The sequence below is a fragment of the Squalius cephalus genome, assembly GCF_949319135.1.
Source record: "Squalius cephalus genome assembly, chromosome: 9".
In the NCBI taxonomy this organism is placed as follows: domain Eukaryota; kingdom Metazoa; phylum Chordata; class Actinopteri; order Cypriniformes; family Leuciscidae; genus Squalius; species Squalius cephalus.
The window spans coordinates 42,638,698-42,658,091 of record NC_137130.1 but is presented as its reverse complement, the minus strand read 5'-3'; the positions used below and the strand labels follow the sequence as shown (position 1 = coordinate 42,658,091).

The window sequence follows — 19,394 nt, the reverse complement described above, 5'->3', positions numbered from 1 at the left end:
TCAGATAGAAATCTGGAGCTTCATAGTGTTTCTAAGTTTCTATAACATTACTGCAACTCTCTCTACGTTGGGATTAGTCAGTCAACAATGTCACGATTACAGTTAGTACAAAATGCGGCAGCTAGACTTCTGATGGGTGCAAAAAAACGTAGTCATATCACGCCAATTTTACGTTCTTTACACTGGTTGCCAGTGCATTATAGAGTGGAGTTTAAACTTTTACTTTTTGTTTACAAATCTTTAAATGGTCTGGCTCCACCCTACTTGTCTGCTCTATTGACCGAGCATCATCCAAATAGATCGCTTCGGTCTTCAAATCAGAGACTCCTGTCTATCCCGAAGTCAAAATTGAAGGGTAGGGGGGACCGTGCCTTTTCCATAGTTGCCCCTAGATTATGGAATGACTTGCCCATTTCAATTAGAGTGGCCTTATCGTTATTTGTTTTCAAATCCAAGTTAAAAACATATTTGTTTGATAAGGCATTTAACATATGCTGACGCACCATTCTATTGTATCTCACTATTATTTTAAAATTGGTGAAGCACTTATTTTATGATATTTTATTCAAATCTATATTTGTACTGTCGTTTTATTGTTGTTAGTTTGTATGATTTTTTTATTAATTACTGTAAAGCACATTGGACAATGTAAATTGTATGTAATTGTGCTATATAAATAAATTGCCATTGCCATTGCCATAACATAGACACATCATATTTTTATTCCTTCAAAAATTATATTCTTAATATTTAATTTTTTATGTTTGAGCTTATATATCTTTATAGTTACAGACTGAATAATTGTCTGAGTAAAAGTCTTGCACTGTAAACTCTCAAGGGTTGGCGTTATAAAAATAGGCCTATGTTGATTATGTGTTTATCCAGAATGACTTATGAGCAGCAACCAGGGGCGTCACTAGGCCCTTTTTAGGGGGGCTTCAGCCCCCTAAACTTCTGCCCAGCCCCCCTAAAAAATATTTGATTAATACATTTTTGATCGCTTCAGTCCCCTTTTAAAAAACTCATTTGAAACGGCGGAAAGCTGCGTCAAGTTTCGGCTCCTCCCCTGATCTGAGTCTGCTTGGATTTAGCGCAATTTTCAATCTGCAGGGGCGCCGAGCAGAGCGAACATCAGAGAGTACAAGGTGTGTCGTGAGTGCATTTATTGATAGATTGCTATGATATTACATCTGCATCAGTGCAGTTCTTTGTCATAAATGCATTGCAGTTTACATAATGTAATTACTAGAGCATTTGGAGCAACACAGGACGTTTCGGTTTCTCATCCGAGCGCGAATTTTAGCAGCATGACTGACGCTTCAGTTTACGGTCAAGTACAAGTTAAGAATAAGTAGCTAAACTAAACATTTTATATTTGACAGTTTTTAGGTCATAAATGTTAAACGAATGACAAAAATTATTAGAAAACTAATAAACTTTTGTCTAATTTCGCCATTTTGAGCTGAAAATAGGCCTATATAACGTGCAATTATGTCATTGTGAGGGGACAAGAAACATTAACGAAGCCGTTTTCATAGGCACAAGATTAATAATGCATGTGTACATGTTGAGAATTAATATAATACAATTTATAGCCTTCAGTAAATAAAAAAAAGTTCAGTTTTAGGAGGGGAAGAGACAGGGCAAGATCAGGAGACTGAGAGAAAAAGATGGAGATGAGGAGAGAGCAGGTTTTAAATCTATTTCTTATCCTTTTTTGGCCTTCAAACGTCTTTTTTGGCCTTCAAATGCACATATCAGAGAAATAAAAATGTTTAACCCCATAACAACTTCAAATTTATGACCTCTTTGATTATAAAGCCCTGTCTACGGCCATATATTAGGCCTTGATCAATAATGAATGTGTACATATTGTGAATGAATTTAATAAACTTAGTTACCTAGCTTTCCTGGTAGCTTTGTCTGAGAAAATGATTAATAAGTCAACCTATCAGTTGACCCTATGTTTACTTTATTCACTGACAGACAAAAATGAAAAGCCTATATCAGTCAAAGCTCAGCTTTAGGAGGGGAAAAGACAGAGCAAGATAAAAACAAAGTGAATAGGAGTGTGATGGTTTTGGCCTTCAAAACATCTTAAAATGCACATATGTAAATCAGAGAAATCTAAATTTTCTCGGGGGAGCATGCCCCCGAACACCCCTAAATAACTCACATTCGGGACCTCAGTGATTATATAACCCTGCCATATGCATATTACTGGATGAATGAATGAAATTAGTTAATAATGAGCATTAGACCATAAACTAACTTTTTTTTTTTTTTTTTAAATCATACCCTCATTAAAAGCCCCCCTAAAATGAAAATCCTAGAATCGCCCCTGGCAGCAACCTTTTTATTTTGGGTATGTAATTTATGCCCACTGCCAACATAGGGGGTGTCTAGTAAAGGGTTAAACATCGTGATCTTCTACTGAACTTCAAAATGAGGAAGTCCAAGCAACACAGAGTGAATGAGAAGTGAGTACTGTGTAATATTTTCCTTTCTTCAATAAATGTTGTGCACTCTGAAGATTCTTGGAAGATACAACAACTGAACTGAACTGAACACTGAAAATAACTTATTTTTGATTAGGAAAAGATTAAGAAAATAAATCAATTCCCTATACTTCTACAGATTAACACAACAGATTTAATTTTTATCTTACTGAAAACACCAATGACTCCAAGTGTCCACTAGATGGGGACAGAGATTACTTGTTTCACAACAAAACAATGTCTGAGAGTCCTTGTCCTCCTAGTACGGTTAGAGAAGTTATCAAACTGTGTTAAGCTCCGTCTCCTGACTTAGAAAGGTATCAAAAGTAGGGATGGGACGATACACTTAAACTCACGATACGATGCACCTCGATATGCCAGGGTCACGATACGATACGTCACGATACGATATCAAAAAAGAAAAAAAAAGAAAAAAAATATTACTGTATAACAACAACTTATTTATTTTTGTTTCAGCTGCACACAGGGAAACACAAGGCCAAACACAAACAAGAACACTCCCTTAGTGCTGCTCTAATCCTAGGTTAAGTTATCTCAGGACTGGTTCTTCTTAAAAAAAACTAACATATCAACATGTTCTGGTGTAATCAGTGATCTTTGAGCAGACACAATGTCTCCTGCTGTGGAAAAGACACGCTCACTGGGCACTGACGTTGCAGGAATGCAAAGGTAGGCTTTGGCAAGGGGGGCAAGTATGGGGTAAGCATATGCATTAACTTTCCACCACTCAAGTGGACTACTGTTCAGTGGGATAGGAATCCCATTTCTGTAGGAGAGTATCTCCATTTCAATCCCTCTGCTGGACTGCACTGTCTCAACAACAGTAGTGTAGGAGCTCCCAAGGAGATCTTCTAACGCTGTCTTTTTTGGTGGGGGAGGCTGTGTCACGTCCTGCATCTGCCTTTCTCCTTCCACTGGCTCTTCCTGGCTCTGCTCTGCTCCCTGTGCTGCCTCAACCGTGACCCTGGCCTGCTCTGCTGCTGCCCCTGATGTTGAAGCACTGGCCCTAGTGGTTCTTTCATCTATGTCACTGGTCTGAAAAAAATAAAATAAAACTAGCTCAAACATTTCTGTCTTTCAATCCTTCTCTCCCTTCCTCTCTCACAGACACACGCACACAGAGACTCTCTCTCTCTCTCTCTCTCTCTCTCATCGACTAATAAAAAAACAAAAAAACAATATGAGAAATAAGTTTTCGGGCTCTGGCCTACACAGAGCAGGGCACCTCATTTTTTTTTCAATAAAAGTTAGCCTACCTGGTTGCGCTGCTCATGAAGTGCTGAAGCTTCTTCACGTGTTCGGGCATAGACGGACTCGCGTTGTTCATCATTCAGATGGGACAGGCTTCGGGATCGTGGGTCAAGCGCAGTGTGCTCCTGCAGCATGCCATTACAGTCCCCAGAGTACCGGTCCGAGATGTCGAGTAGAATAGCGCTTTTCATGTTGCCGATGGTCTGTGTGTCATTTTCGTCTGGTGACATGCTTTGCTCGATCATGAACTTCAGTGGCACTATCAGTGAAACAGTGGGCTCTTTTTCATCACAGACAACTGTTGTGGCTGTCTTCAGTGGCTTAAGCAGTTTCACCATGTCCTCGACATCTGATATATCAGTGTAATCCAGAGTGTCAATTTCTCTCGCATTCCTTCGGATTCCTGGGCAGCTCAGCGCTGCTGAGACAGCTGCTTGTTGCTCCAGGTAGCGCGCCAGCATGTCGTATGTGCTATTCCACCTGGTCGGGACATCGGTGATGAGTTTATGCCGAGGCAGCTCTAACTACTCGGTTACTTTCGTAACCTCAGTTCCCTGAGATAGGGAACGAGTAAATCGAGGAAAAGGAGTTTCCCCACTGCGTATAGCTACGCAATACGAAGTGACCGTTCGAAAGGGAACTGGGTTTGCTTGTTGGTCAGGACGGCGGTGGCCGTGGTGCTCTTGTGAAAGAATGTAGTTATTCTTCGCACACGACGCGGGATACAGCCAAGCCTCGCTTACTGGCAGATTCACAACATGCGCTAAGCACTTGATGTGAGGGTGGAGACCGCTCTCTCTCACAGCAATGTCCATGTTGCTCGCGTTGTCTGTGACACAAGCAATGGTTGTTTGTGGCCTCGTTAGCTCCCACTCACTCAACACGTGAGCTATGTTAACACCAGTATGACTTTCACTTAGCTCACGAGTTTGCAACACAAAGCTTTTTCTCTCCCATTTCTCGTTGATGACTTCTGCCGTGATGGTTATATAACTCTGTGTTGCACGCAAGCTCCAGCTGTCGGTGGTCAGGGCGACACAGTTGGCATTTTTTAAGATACTCTTTCACGCTTTGTTTGGTTTCATTGTAAATTTCCGGGATTACCTTCTCTGAAAAATGTCCTCGACATGGCATCTTAAACTTGGGCTCCAGCACATTGAACATTTGGATGAATTTTCTGTTCTCTACCATGTTAAATGGAGCCATATAGTGCGCTATGAATTCGCCAATGAGCCTGGTTATCTGTCCTCGCTCGCTCCCCCACTCCGTCCTTATACGTCTCGCTCCGTTTTCGCTCCACTGTAATTTTTTTTTTTTTTTAAACACCTAGCTCAGATCAGAAGATGCATGTAGTGTAAAACGACTACGCAGTACTAAGAGAAGAACATCCATACTTTATTGGAATTTTGAACACTGAACAGCCCCAAACCAATAACTCACTTTTAAACAAAGCAAAAAAAAAAAAAACTGTTGAATGAGGCTAAATTGAATAAATTATCAATTGAAAAACATTATATTAAATTATCAAACGAAAAACATTACATTAAATAAAATAAATAAATCACAAACTAAAATATGAAGTTAAACAAATTGCCAAACGAAAAAATAAAGATCTCTTTTAGCCAACTTTTAGCCTATATTAATATTGAGAAATAGGCCTACTATGAACAGAAAAAAATGCTGTCTGGTTGAACATAATTTTTATTAGCGAAGCTATATCTCCAGTGCTGCGTTAACTATTAGAAAAACGAGCTTTTGCAGAGTGCCAGGTGCCAAGCACATGCGATTATTGCTGGACATCAGACCAGCAATAGAAAACACCCTTTCCACGCTGGCCGAGCCGCTGGGAATGCTAAATATGCGTCTTGCAGTTTGTGAAAGTTGTGGCAGTACATTAGAATTTTCTTTCCAGAAGCGAAGGACGTCGTCAACTTCGGTGTTCAATCTTGGCATTCCAAGGTATTGCTCGACTTCTCCTTTTACGTCTAGTGTTGTAGAAGACGAACAGGTCACAGTTGCGTATGACTGGAACATTGACTTGACTTTTTTTTGCGCTCGATGGCTCAGGGACAGGCTCAGGGACAGCGACAAGGGAAAGGGATGTTACTGTTTTATTTACACTGCAGAGAAGTTCTGTTTGATGAACTAACAACTCCCGGATCTCAATCTGTTTGCCTTGAACCTACAAGAACAATACAATTAGCTATGATCATTTAGAATAATAATAATGAGTTTTCATACATGTAGGCCTACTGTATTATTTTAAGCATTATTGTTAGTTAGCATACATTTTATTTTTTATTTTATTTTAATAAACAATGGTTAATTTCTGAATGCTATGCCTTTGTGTAATTAATTACTTGCCTTTTCATCTCTTGCAATCCACTCGTTCTTGAAGCGTGGATCTAATAATGCAGCCAGAATAACGTGAGTGTCGTCATAAAACCTTTGATAACGAGTCTCAAAGTTCTCAGCTAGAGGTTCTGCGAATGCGGCTATTTCCAGTGGAGTGTCACTGGAAACATCAAACATCATTCTGTGTATTTCTGCAACTGCCGGTAGGATCATCCCCAGGTTTCCCAGCTCCTTTTGTAAACTGTCTGTCAGTTCAGCAAATGGTGTGAGTACTCTCACTAAGCCTTTAAGAAGGAGGACATCATTGCAATGTGATTTTCCCATCATCTGTGATCGACGTCAGCCTGTTTTGCCACAGCGTGTCCTTCTCAAACATTTTCAGCACCGACTCGATCATCCGCAACTGACCGTTCCATCTGGCTGCGCATGCAGTTGTGGGACGAACACCTCATTTGTCGATTTCCTCTGTGTTCAGTGTGCTTTTTCTCACTGTTTTGACTACTTTTCTAACCTTGTTGATCATTGAATTGATTGCATTGTGCTTCGCGATTGCGTCTTTAATTGCAAGTTGGAGTAAGTGGATTGGACATCTTAGGTGAAGATTTGATTTTGTGACGTAGTTCTCTACCATCATGTTCAATTGGATGTCCAGCTGGTCTGCATGGAGCTGCAGGAGTGCAACATCTGGAGCATCACCCTCACCATCTGTCTCCCTGTCCCCGAGATCTTGGTCCAGCTGATCCCCGAATTCGCCAAAACCAGGCAGATTGAAGGCTTTTACCATATTGCTGGCGCTATCAGTTACTACTCTGATCACACCACGCTGAATATTGCAGCGTCTCAGGACCTCCTCATATTTTTCATAAATGTGCTTCGCTGTGTGGTGTCCCTGAATGTGTTCACAACTCAGCAGAACAGTGTGGCCTTGAAAGTCCTCATCTACAAAACTTCCCACGATACCCAGAAAACTGTGACCTCGTCGGCTCGTCCAAATGTCAAGGGCCACTGAGAGTCCATTGCAGTTCTGTAGCAGAATGCACAATTTATTCTCCAACTCTAATAAAGCATGTGGCATGAGTGTGTCACGGACCGTGCTGTAGCAAGGTGGGGTGTAGTCAGGCTGTGCAATGTTCGCAAAATAGCGCATCCCTTTTCTTTCTCCTTTGGTGAGTGGCTCATAGTCCATGTAGATCATTTTAAAGAAAGCCTGGTCTAGTTCACTCTTCCTCTTCTGTGAAATATTTATTTTTGTCGTTCTTTGTTGAAAGAAGCCTTTAAATTTACTGCTCTGTGTCTCTTTACATGTTTCCTGTGATTTTTTTCTCTGCAAAAAAATGTAAATTGAACATATTATGGCGCTAAAAATAAATGTAAATAATAAGTAGCCTAAATGCCAATATAATATTCACAAATGTATTAATTCTGCATTGGTGGTTTAGGTTGTTCAAGCTGAATAATACCGACCTTCAGATTTTTTTTCCACGTGTGAGCGAAAAACTTTATCGTGTTTCCTTGACACGTGCCTTTTAAGATTGAACAAGGAATCTTTTGACGTTGTAATCACCTCCCCGCACTCGCATTCTCCTTTGTCATCACTACCTTTTACTATACATTTATATATTTTTTCCCCTTCTTCACGGTAATATTTCAGAAACTCAATTTTTCTGTCTCTCTTTACCTGTGCTTACTGCTTATTACCAACTTATAAAATCGTCCATCATATAATGGAGATGCACAGGTGGAAATCGCGAGGTGGTCGGTAAAAATATAATTATAATCATGTGATTATAAATTAATTACATGATATATACTTTATATAAATGTTTGTGAAAGTACTAATAAAACAATACAAATGCAAACAAATGCAAAATATGATTAGAAACATTTTGAGTCCCCCTCCATCGCCTGACAGTGGTTTGGTCCGGGGACTCCTGGCTCGTGATTGGTAATTGAGCGATAGTGGAACGTTTTGGAGCGAGAGAAAATCACAACGCTCCGACATTTAAAAAATCCGCTCCTCGCACCTGGCAAAATCACGCAACTCCGCTCCCACTCCGCACCGCACACATACTCTGGCTTACACACAGTCTTAGTCTTGTTAGTTACTCTATTGCCGTCTTTGTCTTTTTTAATGAGAAAGCCAAAATACTGCCAGACATATGACTTGTATCCAGGCGGAGCGTCCTCAATTTCGACCTCATTTGACTCCATGGTCGGCTGTTTGGGGGCAAGGCAGTTGGTGCTAATGCTAATATTTGTTAGCTCGCTGTAGACTGCAGTGTTGTTGTTGCAAGTTGCAACATGCGCTGTCTTGACGTGACGACGTACCGCACTGTTCCCCGGATATAATTTTTTTTTTTCATTTAGTTTTACCCTGCTTGATCAGCAGATGGTGCTGCCAGCCTGCCACCATAGACTGTATGTCTGCCCCACATACACACACATATCCACGACTTTCCCGAACTCTGACCTTTCCCGTGATCGCTATGGCAACGTAGAACAAGCCGGTAACAAACTTCCGGTTTACGTTAGCCTGAAGATACTGCTATCGGAGAGCCTCAACAAGCCCAAACAACTTGCTTGGGTAATGACGAGTAGAGCTTAGATCGGGCCCAAAAAATCAAGCCCGACCCTACCTGAGCCCGTTGTGTCCGAGCCCGGCCCGACCAGGCCCGGCCCGACACATTAACTGTAATTATGAGCCCGAGCCCAATTTAGACCCAATCATTTTTAATACGTGGGCCGTTATAACCAGGGGCGGCGCCAGATAATTTTTTAACATGTGCTGAGGGGATGCTAGATATATTATATATAAATACTTTTAATAAATGAGCAAAAATTGGCCACTTAATATTTAATATTCAATTATTTTAATGATCACAATTAAAGTATTAATTTTATTAAATTGAACAAGCACAACATTCGGCATTCAATCAAATATTATTAAAGATTTATTATTAGTAATGTTATTTCAACACAATATCTCATTATTTCGACATCATGTGTGTGCCGAGTGTGCGTGCAATAAGCAAGATGTGCATTTGTAAATCCGGTGACACGCATGCATTGATTTTTATTAATAAACTAGTCTTTTCTGTCAGTGTCTGCTACAAAGATGAAGATGATCATGGTGTTCACTTTTCATAATCAACATAGATGAAAAAAATTACATTATAATATTTGAACAAATATGAAACTAAATGCTCTTATTTAATGGCTACAACAAATATAGTAGGCCTACATACTCTCTATTTGTACAAATTGCTGCACATTCAAGTTAGCCTAATTCTCGAATTAATTTTCACATTATTGAAAACAATAAACATACCACTTAAAAATATATATACAGTTGTACTGCAGTTTTTTCTAGCGTTACAAGAAACACTCTTTCTGCATAGATCGAGACACGTTGAGCCACACGGAGCCAGTGGTTATCTGTCTGCATTACTACTTGTCAGTTATCAGTTTCACCCGTTTGTACCGCGGCACGAGTATCCGTTGTGTGCTAGCTTCATTGAGCGTTACGCTAAACCGGAACTGAGATACCGGCAACAGGAAGTATCGAGTGTCATGGCGACGCCCATTAAGACTCGCAGGAAAGTTGTGGATAATACACTAAATTATTTATATACTACGCAAATCATGCAGCAGTGCCATCTATCTTTATTTCGCGATCCATTTTTTTCGACCTCGATGCGTTTCGTCACGTTTTGTATCGCGATATTTTGTCAAACGATATTTCGTCCCATCCCTAATCAAAAGCGCCCCCATTGGATCTGAAGTCACGGGGGCCTCTCTCGATAGGCTGCTGCAGTTGCCGCAGGGCAGCCAATAGGCACGCGAGCCGCCTTGCCTATGTCTGCATGCTGCCGCAACACGTTTTACATTATTTCAAAATTAAAGGATAATTTTTGGCTTCAGTATCTCGCGGAAAAGAGATTTCCCCATAGCGTAAGATACTTACGCAGTACGCAGTAATTAATCAAATGAAATCCATGTGAAAGAGGAAGTCATGTGCAGACTTTCATGATGGAATTTAAAGCTGCAGCATGGAAGATGTTTTGGTTAAAAATAAACAAAATTCAACTATTGAGCAAATACATGATCAAAATCAACACTGTCTCCTTGCTTTACCCCGATTTACGACGGTAAGTTTACAGTATACTAATGATTTAAATTTGAGGAGTCAGATTAAATGGATTTCACAGGACGTCTTTCTCTTTTAGGAGAGATTCTGGTCTTCCCAGCCTCTCCGACTGTAGACACACGTCTGCCGTTCTCACACAAGTCTCTAAATCATAGCTGATGTAATAGTCACTCGGTTCTTTCAGCTTAATATGAATCAGCTCTGGTGACCTTCATCCACCAACACTTCACTACAACGTACACTGCACTTGCTGTGGTTTGGTGTGTGTTCCTTTTTCTAACCATAACCAAACTAACTTAAAATGCCAAATAGTTGGCCATTATTTTTATGGCTATCTTTTAATATGTTAACATATTATTTTCTCTTTTTTTCCCTACTGTTTGTTTTATTTCTTCTCATTATTATTTTTATTTTATCCTATAGGCAAAGCTTTAAAGGTGCATTAAGCAACTTTTCATGTTAAAAATACCCGTTTTCTAACCCATACATGCTTAAACAATTGCCTGATGGGCTGAATGAGCCCTTCTCTGATCACTGAGATTGTCTCTATAATCCTGTAAAGTAAAATAAATAAGAGGGATTCGGGCCGGAATTTTAGACTGGGCGTGACGTCATGCGCGTTCACGGCAAGCTCACCTGGCTATGTCTGGCAGGTTTGTGTATTCGCCGCCATTCTCCGTAGAAGATGCATTGTAAGAGACCTGCTTATAGTTCATTTCAAACACCAACGCAAACTCCACGTAAGATAAAAAAAAGAAAACTTTTGTCCATGAGCGTGCACACCTCTGGTTGCAGTTTCGCTTGCCGCCAGAGGGGGCATAGTTCTGCAAAAACTCAGAGACTTGCTTAATGCACCTTTAAAGGATAAGTTCACCACAAAATGAAAATTTCCTGATAATTTACTCACCCCAATGCCATCCAAGATGTAAATGTCTTTCGTTCTTCAGTGGAAAAGAAATTAAGTTTTTTGAAGAAAACATTTCAGGATTTTTCTCCACACAATGGTCGGTCACCAAATTGTTGAAGTCCAAATCAATGCAGTTTCAAAGGGCTCTGCACATTCCCAGCTGAGTATTATCTAGCGAAATGATCTGTCATTTAAAAAAAAAAAAAAAAATATATATATATACTTTTAACTAACTCTAAAAAACTATGGGACTCAATGAGGATAGCAACAAATATAGTATGAAACCGACAGGGAAACCCTTGCATGTCATAGCTGAACTGACAAAAGCAAATGAGTTGACTTATTTTTACCAGATGTTTGGCGATTATGATTTCTGGGTTGAATGTGATATGGTGCTTTACAGTATTATTAATGATGATGCTGATAGGTTAGAGATTAACCCTAAATCCATCAACAAGATCTTCAAGCTAATCAATGTAAACAAGGCCACAGGTCCAGACGGCATCTCTGCTCTTCTGTTAAAAACATGTGCAGATGAACTGACCCCAGCCTGGTGCCCCGTTTCCCAGAGGTCAGTCTCACGCTGAACCGGCACAATGGGAAAAGGCCGTTCTTATACCTGTCCCTAAGAAGCCCTGCCCACAGGAGAGTAATGATCTTAGGCCTATTGCCTTAACTTCTGTTGACATGAAGTGCATGGAAAAGCTCAATATGAGCAAAGTAAAGCTAGATGTCGGCCCACAGTTAGATCCTTATCAGTTGCATACAAACATCTCAACATTTCTGACCAGTCGTAGTCAGCCGGTTAGGGCTGAAACTTTAACCATCAGTACTGGTGCGTCGGCTCTCCAGTCCTCTTCACATTATTCACCAATGAATGCACATGCAATACTGTAATAATTATATGATTAAGTTCTCTGATGACACAGCTATCCTGGATATTAGATACATCAGATGTAGTTAAATATAAATATGAGGTTCAGGATTTTGTCCAGTGGTGTGACACCCATTTTCTTACCATTAATACGAAGAAAAGAGTGGAGATGGTGTTTGATCCCAAGTCTTTTGGAGACCACTCACCTGTGGTCATTAACAATCAACAAATAGCCCAGGTGGACCCTACAGATATCTGGGCATCTACATTGATAATAAACTGACATGTAGTGTTCAGGTAAAAAACATCTGTACTAGGGTCCAACAGCCACTATATTTTCTTCGTAGGCTGAGGGTCTTTGGTGTTAACCAGAAAGTGCTGCTTCTCTTCCACCATGCTGTGATTGAGAGCATTGTGCTGTACGGTATTTCAGCCTGGTTTGGCAATCTTAGCGTTCAACTGAAAGCTCAGATTACACGGCTAACACCAAGAGCCATGAAAATAATGTGAGTCATGCAGCATCCCACACTTCAGGCTCTTTTTGACAAAACAAAGACAGAAAGTTATTTCTGACCTGCTCATGTCCTTCACCCTGAGGACCAGCTTCTTCCCTCGACGCTCCAGAGTCTCTCAGTCACTCAACCGCTTTAAGATCTCCTTTGTCCCTCTGTCCATTAAGGCATTAAATGGCAAGGTACCCATTTAGGTAAAAATGTTTCCTTCCTTTATTATAGTGATCAGAGGTGGGTTGCACAATGGCCAGTGTGTAATTTAATTGGTTTAGAACTTATGAATGTATTGTATGTGATATGTTGATAGGATGTTGTATTATATAGTATTGTATGTATGTTGTATATTTAAACAGCAGTATTATATTGTGTGTCCAAGGCAAATTTCCTTCAGGACCATAAAGCCTATCTAATATTATCTTATCCCTCCCTCCATCCATCCCTCCAGAAAATCAAATGAAAGAGAGGTGTAGTGTGACCGCCGCTTAACTCTCCAGTCCAGATACCTCATCCAGCCAATCTGGACTCCTTCAACCTCCATCTCTATTTAATGGTCCTTTTCCCCCTCATTCCCTCCCCCACCCCAACCCTCCCTCCCTCCCTCCTTGTCTGCCCCAATACCCTACATCCTGACATCTAGCAACATCTAGCAACAACCCATAAAGTTAGCGACAGCTGCGCCACCGACTCTGCCAGCTTCGGCTACCCAAAACATTCGCTACGTTTTAGCCGATAATTCGTAGATCTAGCCCAGCTCATCCAGTCATCTGATCTTTCTCATTTCATCATTCTTCTCCGGGCTCACAATCTGCTCAAAACCCCACTCACACACATCCTTTCATCCCAACCTCCATTCCTCTACCCTTCCGTCAGCCGTTCACAGCAATATGGCTCAATTCTTGATGGGGTGTCAGCTGGTATTATTGTTAAAGGTTAAAAACTTAAATATAATGCGTTTTTATTATAATAACAACTCTATAATATTTTAATGATAAGTACTAAAAATATAATATTTAGCCTAATATAGTGGACATATTTAACATAACACTCCTCTCTATAGCTAATTTTGTTAGCCTATAAATGGTCATTAAATGGCTTTCCTTGAGGTAAATAACCTTATAGGGCATGTTGCAGGTTAGAGTACCCAGTGAGCCAATGTATAGAAAAATAATGTAGGAACTAGATTTAAATATAAACATATACTTATAAAACGCTATTTAGGCTTCTGGAGTCGTTTTTGTGAGGAAAATTTTACTTCCGCATTTGAAAATCGCCGAACCAGAAGTGACGTCACATGAGGTAGAGCGGTCAAAGTAAACAATGGATCGCAATGACAGCTCGGAAAGCTGGGGGAATTGTAGCCTAAATATTTACTCGTATATATATATAATTCATATTTAATTGATATATATGATGATATCATATAATTATGAGCCTGATATGAAGCCAAGTGAGCAGGACAGGCCAGGTTTAGACAGAACAACGGTGAGTTGTGGTGTGAGGAGAACAGGGCGAGAGAACAGTGTTAGCTTTAGCCGACGATATGTAGCCTATAACACTATGCTCAGATCACAATTGTACTAGGGCTGGGTACCGAGTTCGATACTTTTAGGTACCGACCGAATTGCCTCGATACTATCGAAAAAATGAAAACGTTGTTCGGTTCCAGATTTCGATACCTAAGGAGTTAACTCGTCAACGTCAGTGCTCAAACAAATACATATGAAATGCACAACGACACACATAAAGCTGCTCACGCACATACACGCAAACTCTACACACACGAGACGCGCGGAACTCTTTGCGCACATACTCATATGAGAGGCGCGCGAGCACACACACAAACTCTCCGCGCACATATTCATATGAGACGCGAGCAGCCGAGCACACACACATAATACCTTAAAGATGGGGAAAAGTCGATCAAAAGTGTGGGTACATTTCTCCAGGCTCGATGCCAACAGCGCGCGATGCAGTATTTACTATTTGGGGTAAAATAATTGCCGCAAAGACAGGTGTTACAATATATTCGGTTCCTGAAATATTTGGTTCCAAAGGGTGGAGCTATCATGAATATTCACGAGACCATAGCGTGGGCGGGGCAATCAATACAAGCGAGTGGAACAGAAATTGTTAGCATGAGCGCCTCAGATCGCGTTTTGTTCTAAACTACTTCTATAACTGTTCGTTTCTCACGAATGACTGAGATTCAGCTTTTTAAATGTCTATTATTGCATGTTTAAATAAATATATTCTTGTGTTTTTATTCTGTCTCCCAAAGTTGTCTGTAGGGTAAATATTATTAAAATAGCTTTTATATTACGGTATACAATATAGCTTTGAATGTTGCTTTACACTCAACTGAAAATCTTTTTGATACACAACTGTCAAAGGTTATCATAAATGTTAAGCTTCAGCAGTTGTTTTCTCTAGCAATGCTTTTTGAACGTTGGTCAAATTAAGTGATAATTATTTCAATTGTATTGATGTATACATAGCAAGGTCCAAATAAAGAAATGTTATACTTGTCATTTGTCGTTTTGAATGTACCATTCCAAAGGTAAGTGCACTTAATTGTAATGAAAAAGAGACAAAAGTCTAGAAAATTTATTCATTTAATTTGATTTTTATTTGGCAATGTAAATTTCAATTTTTCTTACAGATATAATGCATTGGAGTATCAAATTAAGGGCTTTGGCACCTAGGGCAAATAAAAACCTCACTGTATAATATAGTATAAGACCTCATGTAAAAGTAGTATGTTTTGATCATGAAGAGACTATTAGAGAAATCACTAAGTTAGTTAGTTACTAAACACCTATGATTGTGAAGTTCTGTGCCCCTCTAAGAAGGACTTTTTTTTTTATTTTTTTTTATTTTAGAAACACCATGAGGAACCATTTTTTCAATTCATACAAGGTTTTAAACATTGACAGCCAAAATGACAAATTCAACAAAGATGAGGAGGTTTATTTATTTGAATTGTGGTTGAGACACGTTATTCTTTTAAAACATCACCATAGCTAATTGGCCAAAACTGTGTACAATAGTAAATTGCATAGAAATATTGTTCAGAAAAGAAGTTTCTCAGGTGTGGTGGGACATGGACATATAAATAAAAAGTATTGTCATTCATAAGAATTTAATATATATATAATTTTTATAATATAAAACAATATACATAAAGTTATCTACCTATCCTAGACTGTTTAAATAATGATAAACAAAAACATCTGCCTCAACATATTTCTGTGTAAAATTTATTGAGGTTTTTTAAAGCATTCATTCATTCGAAAACTCGAAATTACTTTTATAGTAAGATGAAGTGTCTTAAAATTACATATTTTATTCATATTCATCTGTAAAAATGAGAATGTTAGACAAGAGAAACACATGGGATCAAGGACAAAATTAATACAGCAGGACAAATAAAATATGTAATATATTATTCAAATATTTTATTTATAAATACCTTTCCTTATTTTTTTGGTATACCCATCTACACCAGTGTGTTTTTGTGTACACTTGTTTACAAAAAGATTACATAGAATGAAAACATTAATAAACTGATAAGATGTAGGCCTATTTTTTATGATTAATGATTAGTCATTATTATCAATTAATTTGACCACTGTTCTAAAGCATTGCTAGAGAAAACAACTGTTAATGCATCTGAAGCCTAACATTTATGACAACCTTTGATGAAGTAAAGGTTGTGTATCAAAAAGATTTTCAGTTGAGTCAGTATAAAGCAACATTCAAAGCATGCAGCATGCAACTCCAAGTTCTTATGTCGTCTTGAGCTATCAGCCTATAATTTAAAGGCTATTTTAATAAAATGCAGACAACTTTGGGAGACATAATAAAAACACAAGAATATATTTGTAAATATTTATTTAAACAGCAATCAGACACATTTTAAAAAGCTTAACCTCTGTCATTCATGAGAAACGAACATCATGGAATGTCAACAACAACTAATCTGGGAGAAATTTAGAGAAATATAGGTCTTCCAACTTCCTACAGGATCAGGTCTGTAAAAGTTCAGGCAAACTCAGAGTCCTGAAACACATGCTATAAAACGATAAATTATTTATAAAATATATATGAGTAGTTTAAGCTTAACTTCGTTCAACCTTATTTTGAAAGAAATAATCTATAAAACAAAATAAAACACGAGGCGCTCACACTAATAATTTCTGTTCCACTCGCTTGTATTGATTGCCCCGCCCACGCTATGGTCTCGTGAATATTCATGATAGCTCCACCCTTTGGAACCAAATATTTCAGGAACCGAATATATTGTAACACCGGTACCACGACAAATATGAAGACCTTGACAGTGCACAGAGTGAACATAAGAGCAGAAAGTTGCTCCGCCTTCGACTGGTAAATGAAGAGATACCTTGTTGATCACTCTGACAGTGTTAATATTGCAATAAATAATAACCTACTGAATGTAGCCTACACTGCCGTTCAAAAATGTGTTGGTTAGTCAGAATTTTTTTTTCCAGTAAGGATGCATTAAAGTGATCAAAGGTGACATTAAAACGTGTAATGTTACTAAATATTTCGTTTTTAAATAAATGCTGTTCTTTTGACATTTCTATTCATCAAAGAATCATGAAAAAAATATCATAGTTTCCAAAATATTAAGCAGCAAACTGTTTTCATATTTCTGAAGGATCATGTGACACTGAAGTAATGATTTTGAAAATTCAGCTTTGACATCACAGGAATAAATTACATTTTGAAATATATTCAAATAAGATTTTAAATTGTAATACTACTGTATTTCACAATATTACAAGTTTTACTGTATTTAAAAAAAATCAGCTTTGGTGAGCATGAGCTCTTTATAAAACATTTTTTGTTCCTTTGTGCACTGGCTAAGGGGCATGAGTCAAACTGAAAAATTAAAACCAGAAAAAAGTTTTTCTGAGGTAATGTGTTATGTAATCTTGTTAAAATGGATTTCATAAGATTGGTATCGAAAAAAGTATCGTTAGGAACCGGTATCGAAACTGAGGTATCGAAATTGGCACCGGATCGAAAGATTTTGAACGATACCCAGCCCTAAATTGTACAGATTATTATCATCATGTATCAGGCAATAGCAAAGCTAGTATTTAGACCCTTACCTGCATGTGTTGTGTGTGTCAGCCATTATAGGAGACAGTTTCCAGAGGAAGAGGGACTTAATAAAGGCTTTGAATAGAGAGCCTAAGTCCCGCCCCTCCGCTTCCGGCTCATGGGACTTTATTTCGGAAAAAATATGTATGGAAGTCAATGGCGAGAGACAACTTATCTTTTTATTCCGTCTGAACTGTGCCCTGAATTACACATATGATGTTTGTCAATTTAAAAGGTAATTATGAAAGTCAAGAAAGTCGCAGTTTGTCATAAAACAGAAGAGTAACGTTTAATTTTATGTGAAAATCGCTCAATGAACTACATCTCTCGTCTCGCACTATGTACGTCACAAGATCCGTTGCTCGTATGTGTGTATTCTGGCTCAAAACACTCAGGCATGACGGCGTAACGTTACGATTATAATGTAAGACTATAGAAAAAATGACAGACGTTAGCTTCAGTAAAGTTAGCTTCATTCATTGAGAGAAAAGGAATGACGTCGCATGTGCGCCTTCTGGGTTTGTAGTCTTTGTAATTACGTATTTTCACAGTCTTATACCTCAGCAGTTTTACATCAAGCTGCGAATTTCTTGACTTTAAAATGTATCTTTTAAATTGACAAACATCATATGTGTAAATCAGGGCACAATTCAAACGAGATCAAAATATTTGTTGTCTCTCGCCATTGACTACCATACAATATTTTTCCGAAATAAGGTCCCATGGTGGTCGACCGGAAGGGGAGGGACTTAGGCTCTCTATTAACCCATTTGGTGACGATGAATAAAAAAATGATCACAATCACAACTGTCTTACTGTAAAAAAACTTTATATCTAGAAACAGCCAACACAAACATTAAAGTCGGTTTGTACAGATTGAAAATGAATTATAGAACATAATATTTATAATAATTAAATAATATTTATAATAATAAAAAGTGTCGGCTGCAGACTAATAGCAAACACATAAATGCATTACATTACAAGTTTATGTAGGATATGTTAATGAATTAAATTAAGACATGGCACATTTTGTAAAACAGATGTCTGATGATATGATTGGCGACCAGATGAATGAGCAGGGAGGGACAGTGTGCACATATCGCTGGGATTATAATCATTCGGTCTATAGTGAACGCTACACACTACCGCGTTTTTCAAAGCAGAAGCAGGAGTGAAGTCCCGTCTCTTACCCGGCACAGAACGCACACAGGCACGGAAGACCGCACCGTCCTTTTTCTTATTCGGAAACCTGTGGACTCGATGTCCTGACAGGCCATAATTCACAATCATTTACCACGACGATGATTAATTGAAATACAATAAGCACCGAAAACACAGTGAATCATGACCGCACCAACTGAACACCAACCTATCTCTGCACTGCACTGAGCGCGAACGCAGAGCTGGCAAACGACTACCTCATGTGACGTCATGTGACGCGATGGTGGAAAAAAGCGCTTTTTCAACACGGTCAAGGAAACGGTCACGTTTTCTATTGAATTTGCGCCCTTATGTCTTGCAAAACAATTTTTAATCCTGCATTTACTTTTCATATGGTATTTTCATACAAGGTTATATTAATAAAAATTTAAAAAAAAAAAAAACTGCACCATGGGCTTTATGCGATATTGTTCTCTACCTGTTTGTTTTATTGACCTCTTACCTCGGTTGAAAAACACTGATTAATCCGAGGCAT

At 38.7% G+C, this 19,394-nt stretch overlaps 1 protein-coding gene across 1 annotated transcript in view; it reads right to left on the bottom strand.

The window, feature by feature from the left end:
• The window catches only part of LOC307164978 (uncharacterized protein), a 106,943-nt gene that overhangs the window by 14,103 nt on the left and 73,446 nt on the right, over window positions 1-19,394 (bottom strand). The window lies entirely within an intron of this gene.